General features: G+C 43.3%; 1 protein-coding gene across 3 annotated transcripts in view; it reads left to right on the top strand.

The window, feature by feature from the left end:
- Positions 1 to 15,520, top strand: part of LOC133656245 (alpha-N-acetylgalactosaminide alpha-2,6-sialyltransferase 1-like) — a 45,963-nt gene that overhangs the window by 15,429 nt on the left and 15,014 nt on the right. The gene's annotated exons all lie outside the window — the stretch shown is intronic.

The following is a 15,520-nucleotide window of genomic DNA, read 5'->3' as shown; positions in this document are numbered from 1 at the left end:
AAAATGCATGTTTATAGGCCGAATTTTGACGAGAGCCAGTTGCCCTGTGTACGAGCGTTAGCTGGGCTGGAGGCTGCCTGCCCTGCTCAATACTGGCGCGACCTCAAAAAATGTTTTATCCAGCACTCACATATACAGAAAAAATTATGAAAACAGGGCCCAGGTTGAAAAAAACCGAAGTTTCCCTTTAACATTGCAACACATGCCAATACGTCCGGGTTAACTTATAAAGTGCCATTTTAAATTTCCCGCGACACTTCTGGTTGAAAACGTGTAGATATGATGCCGTATGCGCGTGACGTAAACAGTTGAATCAGACATCTTGGAATAGGTCCGTCGCCAGCTTAAGTCGTCTGTTTTCATCGCTAAATTCCACAGTATTCTGGACATCTGTGTTGGTGAATCTTTTGCAATTTGTTTAATGAACAATGAAAACTGCAAAGAAGAAAGTTGTAGGTGGGATCGGTGTATTAGCGGCGGACTACAGCGACACAACCAGGAGGACTTTGAGGATAGCAGACGCGCTAGCCGAACAACCTCACCTTGACTTCCTCCGTCTCCGGGCCGCCGACCGCATCGGTGATCGGGTGAAGTCCGTCGTCGTACCGTCGATCGCTGGAACACAGGTGAGCGCGGGTCGTGATGAGCAGATGAGAGCTGGCGTAGGTGCAGAGCTAATGTTTTTAGCATAGCTCTGTCGAGGTCCCGTAGCTAAGTTAGCTTCAATGGCGTCGTTAGCAACAGCATAGCTAAGCTTCGCCAAGCTGGAAAGCATTAACCGTGTAGTTACATGTCCAAAGTTTGGTAGTATTGTTGATCTTCTGGCTATCCTTCCAGTCAGGGACTTATTTGTTTTGTTTCTATATGCAGTAAAGCCCGATGCTATCACGTTAGCTCAGTAGCTAAAGTGCGTCACCGATGTATTGTCGTGGAGATAAAAGTCACTGAATGTCCATTTCGCGTTCTCGACTCTCATTTTCAAGAAGATATAATATCCGAGGTGGTTTAAAATACAAATCCGTGATCCACAATAGAAAAAGGAGAGAGTGTGAAATCCAATGAGCCAGCTTGTACCTAAGTTACGGTCAGAGCGAAAAAAGATACGTTCTGCACTGCACGCTAGTCTTTCACTTTCACGTTCCTCATCCACGAATCTTTCATCCTCGCTCAAATTAATGGGGTAATCGTCGCTTTCTCGGTCCGAATCTCTCTCGCTGCTGGTGTAAACAATAGGAAAATATGAGCAGTCCGCCCTCCGGTGTTGTCACGCTACTTCCGGTACAGGCAAGGCTTTTTTTATCAGAGACCAAAAGTTGCGAACTTTTTCGTCGTTGTTCTCTACTAAATCCTTTCAGCAAAAATATGGCAATATCGCAAAATAATCAAGTATGACACATAGAATGGATCTGCTATCCCCGTTTAAATAAAAAAAATTCATTTCAGTAGGTCTTTAAAGGACACGGTAGGCTGTCTTCTTCTATAGATTAATGTTAATATTTGAGGGGTCCCGGGCCCCTGTGTAGTGGAAAAGTTGAGCCTCGAGGTCAAAAACGTTAGGAATCCCTGCTATGCAATAGTGTATCTACAAACCCCGTTTCCATATGAGTTGGGAAATTGTGTTAGATGTAAATATAAACGGAATACAATGATTTGCAAATCCTTTTCAACCCATATTCAGTTGAATATGCTACAAAGAAAAGATATTTGATGTTCAAACTCATAAACTTCTTTTTTTTTTTTGCAAATAATAATTAACTTAGAATTTCATGGCTGCAACACGTGCCAAAGTAGTTGGGAAAGGGCATGTTCACCACTGTGTTACATGGCCTTTCCTTTTAACAACACTCAGTAAAGGTTTGGGAACTGAGGAGACACATTTTTGAAGCTTCTCAGGTGGAATTCTTTCCCATTCTTAAGTTGTTCAACAGTCCGGGGGTCTCCCTCGTGGTATTTTAGGCTTCATAATGCGCCACACATTTTCAATGGGAGACAGGTCTGGACTACAGGCAGGCCAGTCTAGTACCCGCACTCTTTTACTATGAAGCCACGTTGATGTAACACGTGGCTTGGCATTGTCTTGCTGAAATAAGCAGGGGCGTCCATGGTAACGTTGCTTGGATGGCGACATATGTTGCTCCAAAACCTGTATGTACCTTTCAGCATTAATGGCGCCTTCACAGATGTGTAAGTTACCCATGTCTTGGGCACTAATACACCCCCATACCATCACACATGCTGGCTTTTCAACTTTACGCCTATAACAATCCGGATGGTTCTTTTCCTCTTTGGTCCGGAGGACACGACGTCCACAGTTTCCAAAAGCAATTTGAAATGTGGACTCGTCAGACCACAGAACACTTTTCCACTTTGTATCAGTCCATCTTAGATGAGCTCAGGCCCAGCGAATCCGACGGCGTTTCTGGGTGTTGTTGATAAACGGTTTTCGCCTTGCATAGGAGGGTTTTAACTTGCACTTACAGATGTAGCGACCAACTGTAGTTACTGACAGTGGGTTTCTGAAGTGTTCCTGAGCCCATGTGGTGATATCCTTTACACACTGATGTCGCTTGTTGATGCAGTACAGCCTGAGGGATAGAAGGTCACGGGCTTAGCTGCTTACGTGCAGTGATTTCTCCAGATTCTCTGAACCCTTTGATGATATTACGGAGCGTAGATGGTGAAATCCCTAAATTCCTTGCAATAGCTGGTTGAGAAAGGTTTTTCTTAAACTGTTCAACAATTTGCTCACGCATTTGTTGACAAAGTGGTGACCCTCGCCCCATCCTTGTTTGTGAATGACTGAGCATTTCATGGAATCTACTTTTATACCCAATCATGGTACCCACCTGTTCCCAATTAGCCTGTTCACCTGTGGGATGTTCCAAATAAGTGTTTGATGAGCATTCCTCAACTTTATCAGTATTTATTGCCACCTTTCCCAACTTCTTTGTCACGTGTTGCTGGCATCAAATTCTAAAGTTAATGATTATTTGCAAAAAAAATTTTTTTATCAGTTTGAACATCAAATATGTTGTCTTTGTAGCATATTCAACTGAATATGGGTTGAAAATTATTTGCAAATAATTGTATTCCGTTTATATTTACATCTAACACCATTTCCCAACTCATGTGGAAACGGGGTTTGTAAAACAAACATAACAAGGGGGTATCTCTTTATTAACAAGCTAAATAACAACAAGCACACGCACACAGAAGTCCTTTTGGTGCCCTCACAAATGATCAGAAATCACAAAAATCCTTAACTTTAACAACCATATTGCTACAATGATAAACATTCAAAAAAATAAAAAGCCACACCAAAACGCATCAATTGAAATCATTTGGAATGGAGTGATCTTTGTTGTGATTACAAAGGTACAAAAAAAAAAGTGTTTCGGCACAAACCTGTACAAGATTAGACAACATTGTACAGGGTTTCAGAACAGGAGCACTGATGGGTCGCCACTCACCCCCGCAGAAGGTGGGAAAAGGTAGATGCGAGTTTGAGAGATCTTAGATGTGTGTCCAAGTTAAAGGAAAACTGTAGGCTGTCTTCTTTTAATGGATTTATTACAATCTTTGCAAGCTGGGTAACGTTTGCTGTGGTCTGGAACAACACGGCACACAAACAGAAATGCAGCCAATATTACGCACAGATAATATGTTATCGGCCGATAAATGCGTTAAAATGTAATATCGGAAATTATCGGTATCGTTTTTTTATTATCCGTATCGTTTTTTTTATTTTTGGTTTTTTAAATTGTTTTTATTAAATCAACATAAAAAACACAAGATACACTTACAATTAGTGCACCAACCAAAAAACTTCCCTCCCCCCATTTCTTTCTGTTATCAATATTCTGGTTCCTACATTATATATCAATATATATCAATACAGTCTGCAAGGGATACAGTCCGTAAGCACACATGATTGTGCGTGCTGCTGGTCCACTAATAGTACTAACCATTAACAGTTAATATTTACTCATTTTCATTAATTACTAGTTTCTATGTAACTGTTTTTATATTGTTTTACTTTCTTTTTTATTCAAGAAAATGTTTTTAATTTAGTTATCTTATTTTATTTATTTTTTTAAAAAGTACCTTATCTTCACCATACATGGTTGTCCAAATTAGGCATAATAATGTGTTAATTCCACGACTGCATATATCGGTTGATATCGGTATCGGTTGATATCGGTATCGGTAATTAAAGAGTTGGACAATATCGGAATATCGGATATCGGCAAAAAGCCATTATCGGACATCCCTAGTCATGAGACATGCAAATATAAATTAAATACACAGACGACAAAAGTAAAGGAATTTAAATGAGCTCAAATATACCTACAAACTAGGCATAATGATGCAATATGTACATGCAGCTCGCCTAAATAGCATGTTAGCATCGATTAGCTTGCAGTCATGCACTGACCAAATATGCCTGATTAGCACTCCAACAAGTCAATAACATCAACAAAGCGCACCTTTGTGCATTCACACACAGTATACAACGTTTGGTGGACAAAGTCGGAGAAAGTTGTACATGTAAACAAACGGGGACTTCAAGGATCGCTGAAATTAGTAGGACAAAACGGTGCTTGCCAAATACTCTCATCTGTGAAGCATGTTTAACGTATACAGGGTAATTTCTAACAATTAGGAAGGCTTGTGTCATGTTTGTCCTACAGAAAATATATTTAAACTAAAAATGTTTTCTTCATCTTTTTCCATTTTCACACATCTCTGAAAGCGGTCGAGGAAGTGGCTAAAGAGCCACAGGTTGCTGACCCCCGGCTTAGTCTGTAGCAGACTTGTGAAGCTGTTCAAAAGTGTCTTTTAATATTGGACATACAATTTTGTCACAAAATCAAGGACTAGTTTTTTAGTTTTGATATTTTACAAGTAAAAAAAACTGCTGCTCTTGATACTTCAATAATAGTTCAAGAAAAGAGCCTGATGAAATGTAAGATTACTAACTGCACGAGTGTAAAGCCAAGTGCCGTTTATATGTCACTGTTCCCAATTGGAAGTAAGCCAGTTCTTAAAGTCTTTAATACACACCTAGAGTTTTAATTGCAGATTAGTTTGCTTGATGACTTAAGTAGGGTGTTGTCTGCGTAACTTTAAGAACATACTATTCAATAACAGTGCCTGACGTGTTGATGTGAATACCTCACATGAATTCGTGCTTCAACAGTCGAAGCACGAATGCCTGCGTGACGCCATGACTGACTTTACCGTGCACAGATACTCTCCTGGCGATAGAAACAAACTTAATATGTCTAACAAACAGGATTGGAGACGGTTTGTTTTACAATCTTTGTATTAAAATGCAGTGGTCAGAGTCCTCAATTAGATCTTTGGTTTGTAGAAAGTCATATACATGCTTATTTTGTTTATGTATTGTTTTCTCTAAATTATCTAGAAAACTCTCACTGTTTGTCAGGGGTGTAACGGTACACAAAAATGTCGGTTCGGTACGTACCTCGGTTTAGAGGTCACGGTTCGGTTCATTTTCGGTACAGTAAGAAAACAACAAAATATACATTTTTTGGTTATTTATTTACCAAATTTGTAAACAATGGCTTTATCCTTTTAACATTGGGAACACTATAATAATTCTGCCCACGTTAATCAACATTAAACTGCCTCAAGTTGTTGCTCGGATTAAATAAAATGACAAAACTTTTCTTCTACATATAAAAAGTGCAACATTAAGCAGTTTCAAGTCAACTCATCATGCTTGATTTATTACAGCATTTGGGAAGCCTGTAGTTGATTTTTATTATGTAAATGTTATATTTTTATCAACATGTGATAGCAGGGACCCTGCCATTCAAAACTAGGCTGCTACATTACTAATGATTAATGTAACTATAGCTGAAAAAATGGTACAATAGCAATAGGAGAGACTATTCATCCCTGAACACCATGGAGTTCATGTAGGCTTTATCATGCAGTTACATTATATCAACTATCAGAGACAGAAACTCTTCATTTAACATAATGTCCTTTTTTGCTGCTTCAACACAGCTTAATCAACACAGAAAAAGGTCAAGTGAAATAACAGACAGACAGGGCTTTGCTGTCCGTAACACACACACACACCGCAAAATGAGCTAACGTTACGCTAAAAGCGAATTAGCCTTCACCTCAAGCCAGGACTGCGAGTGAGCTGAAGCTGCCGTTTATGTTTCTAGAACGTCAACGGGCTCATAGTGATGTTACTCGTAGTTGACAGGGAGGTGTTTATTATAATTTGTAGAGAGTCCGCAGCCTGATGATAACCTGCTAAACGCTAAGCACTGACTACATGCGCACTGAATACGCACTGCTGATTGGCTGTTACCGCTCTGTTTGTAACCAATCAGATTATTGTGTGGGTGGGACAATGCTGGGTGCTGTGTAGAGTACTGACAGACAGGCAGAAGGAAGCGGAGCAGCTTGTTAAGACTTTAGCTTAGGCGGCTACTTTATATGTTCGTGTGGAAACTCGTTCGGTACACCTCCGAACCGAACCGAACCCCCCCGTACAGAAACGGTTCAATACAAATACACGTACCGTTACACCCCTACTGTTGGTACATATAAGTGCAAAATATAATAACAAGTAGATTTATAACTAGAAAATTCCCGCGGAAATTTTGATGGGCCTGCTATCTGCGCCCTGGTTCTCTGGCCGGGGGTCGCCGGAAACAGTTTATGTAGGATTTGTTGAAAAACTTCATGCCGAACAATGTCTAATTGTGGGCAAAAGCTTGGAGATATCGACTTTTCGTAAAAACCGTGAGCGCCTCAAGGGTTTGAGGAACGTTCCGGTGTTGTCAGATTTCCGATAAGTGGAAAAACGGCCGAGTTAGAGCGAGTAGGAAAATAAGAATATTTGTGTTTTTTGGCGCAGACATCTAACATTGGAGTCTATGAGAGATTTAGCTGACTTTCTTGGCTTTGAGGGACAACAAAGCGAAATGGGACACATGACCTCCATAAAAGTCAAATTTTCAGAGAGAGGACATGCGTGTCAACGTTTTCACCGAAACACATTTACAGTGGGATAAAAGATGTGGCCGTGAGGACAAGTTATTAACCAAAAAAAAATAAAAAAATTGGGGGGGCTTCCACGGTCAGGTAAATTAGAGTGGACGCCATCCGCTTTAATGGAGGAAGGCCGATGGCTCTCGCCTCCTTCCGATTGCCATCCAGCCAAAACCAAACTTTGGACGTCAAAACGTTTTAGCCAGGGTTAAAGTAAACAATTGTGTGAACAATATGAGACGTTAAGCACCGAGCTAAGTGAAAGTATGGCTGAGTTCCAAGAAGAGGTTTTTTGATTGATTGCACAGGTAATCTCGCAGGTTGGAGCGTTCTGCTGGAAATATCCGCCATTATAAAAGTGCGTACACATTCAATTGGGCCATTTTTTGGGGGGTTTATTCGTGAATAGTGTCGCCGTGGTAACACGAAATGTTCCCAATTTAGAGTACCCCCATCGGTGCAAACGAGACCTTTCCGACGGTATAACATATGTGGGGGGTTTGTTGGCCGGCTCGTCACGTATTAAGCGTAAGAGAAACGTGCGGAACTATAATAAAAGTTGTAGTATGAGCAATAATAATATGGGCTGTTTGCATTGCAAGCGCCCGTTCACATGCTTAGCAGTGTGTGAATGGGCGCTGGCATTGCAGCAGGCCCATAATAATTCAAATGCACACATCCCAGCAATGTATTTGTGAAAATTATTCTAACACATCATTTCTGTTGTAGGCATTCTTCTACTAGGTGTTGCCATTTCCCTGTGCTTTGGCAATGAGATCACTAGGTTGATTAAAAAAAACCAACAACTTTATTGCGCAATAAAAACCATACTGATTAAGTGCAACGGAAATATTTCCTCACAAAACGAATGGTAAACTGTGAGACACTACCTGTTGAACTACTTTTTTCAGGCGCTAATATTTCCTGCTGGCTGGTACAGCAGTAAAAGTACACACATGCACTGTATGCCGAGTGGGACATTTTTGTACAAAGACGACTCCCGACTGGGAATCGGTTCTCAATTTTTACCTAAAAGAGCTGTTCTAAAAACCTAACTCGTTCGCAGAGGTGGGTAGTAACGCGCTACATTTACTCCGTTACATCTACTTGAGTAACTTTTGGGATAAATTGCACTTCTAAGAGTAGTTTTAATGCAACATACTTGAGTATATTTATAGAGAAGAAACGCTACTTTTACTCCGCTCCATTTATCTACATTCAGCTCGCTACTCGCTACTGATTTTTATCCATCTGTTAATGCACGCTTTGTTTGTTTTGGTTCGTCAGACAGACCTTCAAAGTAGGATCTATCGCAGACCTGCGTTTCACCAATCAAATGCAGTCACTGGTGACGTTTGACTCCGTTTCACCAATCAAATGCGGTCACTGGTGACGTTTGACTCCGTTTCACCAATCAAATGCGGTCACTGGTGACGTTTGACTCCGTTTCACCAATCAAATGCAGTCGCTGGTGACGTTTGACTCCGTTTCACCAATCAAATGCAGTCACTGGTGGCGTTTGACTCCGTTTCACCAATCAAATGCGGTCACTGGTGACGTTTGACTCCGTTTCACCATTCAAATGCAGTCGCTGGTGACGTTTGACTCCGTTTCACCAATCAAATGCAGTCACTGGTGGCGTTTGACTCCGTTTCACCAATCAAATGCGGTCACTGGTGACGTTTGACTCCGTTTCACCAATCAAATGCAGTCGCTGGTGACGTTTGACTCCGTTTCACCAATCAAATGCAGTCACTGGTGGCGTTTGACTCCGTTTCACCAATCAAATGCAGTCGCTGGTGGCGTTTGACTCCGTTTCACCAATCAAATGCAGTCGCTGGTGACGTTTGACTCCGTTTCACCAATCAAATGCAGTCACTGGTGGCGTTTGACTCCGTTTCACCAATCAAATGCAGTCACTGGTGGCGTTTGACTCCGTTTCGCCAATCAAATGCAGCCACTGGTGACGTTTGACTCCGTTTCACCAATCAAATGCAGTCACTGGTGACGTTTGACTCCGTTTCACCAATCAAATGCAGCCACTGGTGACGTTTGACTCAGTTTCACCAATCAAATGCAGTCACTGGTGGCGTTTGACTCCGTTTCACCAATCAAATGCGGTCACTGGTGACGTTTGACTCCGTTTCACCAATCAAATGCAGTCACTGGTGACGTTTGACTCCGTTTCACCAATCAAATGCAGTCACTGGTGAAGTTTGACTCCGTTTCACCAATCAAATGCAGTCGCTGGTGACGTTTGACTCCGTTTCACCAATCAAATGCAGTCACTGGTGGCGTTTGACTCCGTTTCACCAATCAAATGCAGTCACTGGTGACGTTTGACTCCGTTTCACCAATCAAATGCAGTCACTGGTGACGTTTGACTCCGTTTCACCAATCAAATGCGGTCACTGGTGGCGTTTGACTCCGTTTCACCAATCAAATGCAGCCACTGGTGACGTTTGACTCCGTTTCACCAATCAAATGCAGTCACTAGTGACGTTTGACTCCGTTTCACCAATCAAATGCAGTCACTAGTGACGTTTGACTCCGTTTCACCAATCAAATGCAGTCACTGGTGACGTTTGACTCCGTTTCACCAATCAAATGCAGTCACTGGTGACGTTTGACTCCGTTTCACCAATCAAATGCAGCCACTGGTGACGTTTGACTCCGTTTCACCAATCAAATGCAGCCACTGGTGACGTTTGACTCCGTTTCACCAATCAAATGCAGTCGCTGGTGACGTTTGACTCCGTTTCACCAATCAAATGCAGTCGCTGGTGACGTTTGACTCCGTTTCACCAATCAAATGCAGTCACTGGTGGCGTTTGACTCCGTTTCACCAATCAAATGCGGTCACTGGTGACGTTTGACTCCGTTTCACCATTCAAATGCAGTCGCTGGTGACGTTTGACTCCGTTTCACCAATCAAATGCAGTCACTGGTGGCGTTTGACTCCGTTTCACCAATCAAATGCAGTCACTGGTGACGTTTGACTCCGTTTCACCAATCAAATGCAGTCACTGGTGGCGTTTGACTCCGTTTCGCCAATCAAATGCAGCCACTGGTGACGTTTGACTCCGTTTCACCAATCAAATGCAGTCACTGGTGACGTTTGACTCCGTTTCACCAATCAAATGCAGCCACTGGTGACGTTTGACTCAGTTTCACCAATCAAATGCAGTCACTGGTGGCGTTTGACTCCGTTTCACCAATCAAATGCGGTCACTGGTGACGTTTGACTCCGTTTCACCAATCAAATGCAGTCGCTGGTGACGTTTGACTCCGTTTCACCAATCAAATGCAGTCACTGGTGAAGTTTGACTCCGTTTCACCAATCAAATGCAGTCGCTGGTGACGTTTGACTCCGTTTCACCAATCAAATGCAGTCACTGGTGGCGTTTGACTCCGTTTCACCAATCAAATGCAGTCACTGGTGACGTTTGACTCCGTTTCACCAATCAAATGCAGTCACTGGTGACGTTTGACTCCGTTTCACCAATCAAATGCGGTCACTGGTGGCGTTTGACTCCGTTTCACCAATCAAATGCAGCCACTGGTGACGTTTGACTCCGTTTCACCAATCAAATGCAGTCACTAGTGACGTTTGACTCCGTTTCACCAATCAAATGCAGTCACTAGTGACGTTTGACTCCGTTTCACCAATCAAATGCAGTCACTGGTGACGTTTGACTCCGTTTCACCAATCAAATGCAGTCACTGGTGACGTTTGACTCCGTTTCACCAATCAAATGCAGCCACTGGTGACGTTTGACTCCGTTTCACCAATCAAATGCAGCCACTGGTGACGTTTGACTCCGTTTCACCAATCAAATGCAGTCGCTGGTGACGTTTGACTCCGTTTCACCAATCAAATGCAGTCGCTGGTGACGTTTGACTCCGTTTCACCAATCAAATGCAGTCACTGGTGGCGTTTGACTCCGTTTCACCAATCAAATGCGGTCACTGGTGACGTTTGACTCCGTTTCACCATTCAAATGCAGTCGCTGGTGACGTTTGACTCCGTTTCACCAATCAAATGCAGTCACTGGTGACGTTTGACTCCGTTTCACCAATCAAATGCAGTCACTGGTGACGTTTGACTCCGTTTCACCAATCAAATGCAGCCACTGGTGACGTTTGACTCCGTTTCACCAATCAAATGCAGCCACTGGTGACGTTTGACTCCGTTTCACCAATCAAATGCAGTCGCTGGTGACGTTTGACTCCGTTTCACCAATCAAATGCAGTCGCTGGTGACGTTTGACTCCGTTTCACCAATCAAATGCAGTCACTGGTGGCGTTTGACTCCGTTTCACCAATCAAATGCGGTCACTGGTGACGTTTGACTCCGTTTCACCATTCAAATGCAGTCGCTGGTGACGTTTGACTCCGTTTCACCAATCAAATGCAGTCACTGGTGGCGTTTGACTCCGTTTCACCAATCAAATGCAGTCACTGGTGACGTTTGACTCCGTTTCACCAATCAAATGCAGTCACTGGTGGCGTTTGACTCCGTTTCACCAATCAAATGCAGTCACTGGTGACGTTTGACTCCGTTTCACCAATCAAATGCAGCCACTGGTGACGTTTGACTCAGTTTCACCAATCAAATGCAGTCACTGGTGGCGTTTGACTCCGTTTCACCAATCAAATGCGGTCACTGGTGACGTTTGACTCCGTTTCACCAATCAAATGCAGTCGCTGGTGACGTTTGACTCCGTTTCACCAATCAAATGCAGTCACTGGTGAAGTTTGACTCCGTTTCACCAATCAAATGCAGTCGCTGGTGACGTTTGACTCCGTTTCACCAATCAAATGCAGTCACTGGTGGCGTTTGACTCCGTTTCACCAATCAAATGCAGTCACTGGTGACGTTTGACTCCGTTTCACCAATCAAATGCAGTCACTGGTGACGTTTGACTCCGTTTCACCAATCAAATGCGGTCACTGGTGGCGTTTGACTCCGTTTCACCAATCAAATGCAGCCACTGGTGACGTTTGACTCCGTTTCACCAATCAAATGCAGTCACTAGTGACGTTTGACTCCGTTTCACCAATCAAATGCAGTCACTAGTGACGTTTGACTCCGTTTCACCAATCAAATGCAGTCACTGGTGACGTTTGACTCCGTTTCACCAATCAAATGCAGTCACTGGTGACGTTTGACTCCGTTTCACCAATCAAATGCAGCCACTGGTGACGTTTGACTCCGTTTCACCAATCAAATGCAGCCACTGGTGACGTTTGACTCCGTTTCACCAATCAAATGCAGTCGCTGGTGACGTTTGACTCCGTTTCACCAATCAAATGCAGTCGCTGGTGACGTTTGACTCCGTTTCACCAATCAAATGCAGTCACTGGTGGCGTTTGACTCCGTTTCACCAATCAAATGCGGTCACTGGTGACGTTTGACTCCGTTTCACCATTCAAATGCAGTCGCTGGTGACGTTTGACTCCGTTTCACCAATCAAATGCAGTCACTGGTGGCGTTTGACTCCGTTTCACCAATCAAATGCGGTCACTGGTGACGTTTGACTCCGTTTCACCAATCAAATGCAGTCGCTGGTGACGTTTGACTCCGTTTCACCAATCAAATGCAGTCACTGGTGGCGTTTGACTCCGTTTCACCAATCAAATGCGGTCACTGGTGACGTTTGACTCCGTTTCACCAATCAAATGCAGTCACTGGTGGCGTTTGACTCCGTTTCACCAATCAAATGCAGTCACTGGTGACGTTTGACTCCGTTTCACCAATCAAATGCAGCCACTGGTGACGTTTGACTCCGTTTCACCAATCAAATGCAGTCACTGGTGACGTTTGACTCCGTTTCACCAATCAAATGTAGTCACTGGTGACGTTTGACTCCGTTTCACCAATCAAATGCAGTCACTGGTGACGTTTGACTCCGTTTCACCAATCAAATGCAGTCACTGGTGACGTTTGACTCCGTTTCACCAATCAAATGCAGTCGCTGGTGACGTTTGACTCCGTTTCACCAATCAAATGCAGTCGCTGGTGACGTTTGACTCTGTTTCACCAATCAAATGCAGTCACTGGTGACGTTTAACTCCGTTTCACCAATCAAATGCAGTCACTGGTGACGTTTGACTCTGTTTCACCAATCAAATGCAGTCGCTGGTGACGTTTGACTCCGTTTCACCAATCAAATGCAGTCGCTGGGGACGTTTGACTCCGTTTCACCAATCAAATGCAGTCACTGGTGACGTTTGACTGCGTTTCACCAATCAAATGCGGTCACTGGTGGCGTTTGACTCCGTTTCACCAATCAAATGCGGTCACTGGTGACGTTTGACTCCGTTTCACCAATCAAATGCAGCCACTGGTGACGTTTGACTCCGTTTCACCAATCAAATGCAGTCACTGGTGACGTTTGACTCCGTTTCACCAATCAAATGCAGTCACTGGTGACGTTTGACTCCGTTTCACCAATCAAATGCAGTCACTGGTGACGTTTGACTCCGTTTCACCAATAAAATGCAGTCTATGGTGACGTTTGACTCCGTTTCACCAATCAAATGTAGTCGCTGGTGACGTTTGACTCCGTTTCACCAATCAAATGCAGCCACTGGTGACGTTTGACTCCGTTTCACCAATCAAATGCAGTCACTAGTGACGTTTGACTCCGTTTCACCAATCAAATGCAGCCACTGGTGACGTTTGACTCCGTTTCACCAATCAAATGCAGCCACTGGTGACGTTTGACTCCGTTTCACCAATCAAATGCAGCCACTGGGGACGTTTGACTCCGTTTCACCAATCAAATGCAGTCACTGGTGACGTTTGACTCCGTTTCACCAATCAAATGCAGTCACTAGTGACGTTTGACTCCGTTTCACCAATCAAATGCAGTCACTGGTGGCGTTTGACTCCGTTTCACCAATCAAATGCGGTCACTGGTGACGTTTGACTCCGTTTCACCAATCAAATGCAGTCACTGGTGACGTTTGACTCCGTTTTACCAATCAAATGCAGTCACTGGTGACGTTTGACTCCGTTTCACCAATCAAATGCAGTCACTGGTGACGTTTGACTCCGTTTCACCAATCAAATGCAGTCGCTGGTGACGTTTGACTCCGTTTCACCAATCAAATGCAGTCGCTGGTGGCGTTTGACTCCGTTTCACCAATCAAATGCAGTCACTGGTGGTGTTTGACTCCGTTTCACCAATCAAATGCGGTCACTGGTGACGTTTGACTCCGTTTCACCAATCAAATGCAGTCACTGGTGACGTTTGACTCCGTTTCACCAATCAAATGCAGCCACTGGTGACGTTTGACTCCGTTTCACCAATCAAATGCGGTCACTGGTGACGTTTGACTCCGTTTCACCAATCAAATGCAGTCACTGGTGACGTTTGACTCCGTTTCACCAATCAAACAGAGCCAGGCGGTCACATGATTAACTGCCCATAAAGTTTCAGCGGCAAACAACAAGCTTAAGCTTACATGAACTCAACGTCAAATTTGAGGAAGCACATGGGGGTAAGTAACGTTAGTAGATATTTTGGCTGTCACCGTAGGCTGATGTTAGCTTCCCTGCTATGAATCACTGTCAAATGTACATCGTGTGGGGACATTTATTAACGCACTGCAGCCTCATAGAGAGACAGACAGAGACACACACACACACACACACACACACACACACACACACACACACACACACACACACACACACACACACACACACACACACACACACACACACACACACACACACACACACACGCATGCATACAAACACCAGCCAGAAGTGCACAGTGTTCCCAGGTGCAGCCCACACCTATCAGTTTATGGTTTGCGTAAAGGCTAACTTGTTATTTTCCTTTGTAATCTCTGCCTACTGAGCCTATGGTGCTGTTAAGTTATTGTGGCTCAATTTGTCTTCTTTTTTTTTTATGTTAATGTATTATTATTTAATATATATTATTGTTTTAGTTGCTTAAGAGATATTCCTGGCTCTGAATTTGCTCATTGCCATTTTTATGTTTTTGTGCATTATTTTTGCCATCATCATTTAACGAACAGATTACTCATCAGTTACTCAGTACTTGAGTAGTTTTTTCACAACATGCTTTTTACTTTTACTCAAGTAAATATTTGGGTGACTACTCCTTACTTTTACTTAAGTAATAAATCTCTAAAGTAACAGTACTCTTACTTGAGTACAATTTCTGGCTACTCTACCCACCTCTGCTCGTTCGTGAACGCCACCTCAGTATTATTCAATCCCTCCCGGACAGGGGTGTCCAAACGTCTTCCTCTCATGGCCGCACACTTAAATGTCAAAGCATTCGGGGGACATTTTGATATTTTTCCTTTTCAAGGCCAATAGTTAAATCCTCAAGGATTCAAAAGCGCCCCACTCATAAACATGTTAAAAATAAGTCCATACATTTTTGTTGTACAAAAGCCAAAACCAGTGAAGTTGGCACGTTGTGTAAATGGTAGGGGT

The sequence above is a fragment of the Entelurus aequoreus genome, linkage group LG08 (genome assembly GCF_033978785.1).
Source record: "Entelurus aequoreus isolate RoL-2023_Sb linkage group LG08, RoL_Eaeq_v1.1, whole genome shotgun sequence".
Taxonomy (NCBI): domain Eukaryota; kingdom Metazoa; phylum Chordata; class Actinopteri; order Syngnathiformes; family Syngnathidae; genus Entelurus; species Entelurus aequoreus.
Note: the sequence above shows the minus strand (reverse complement) of the source record. Positions and strands in the feature narration are given on the sequence as shown.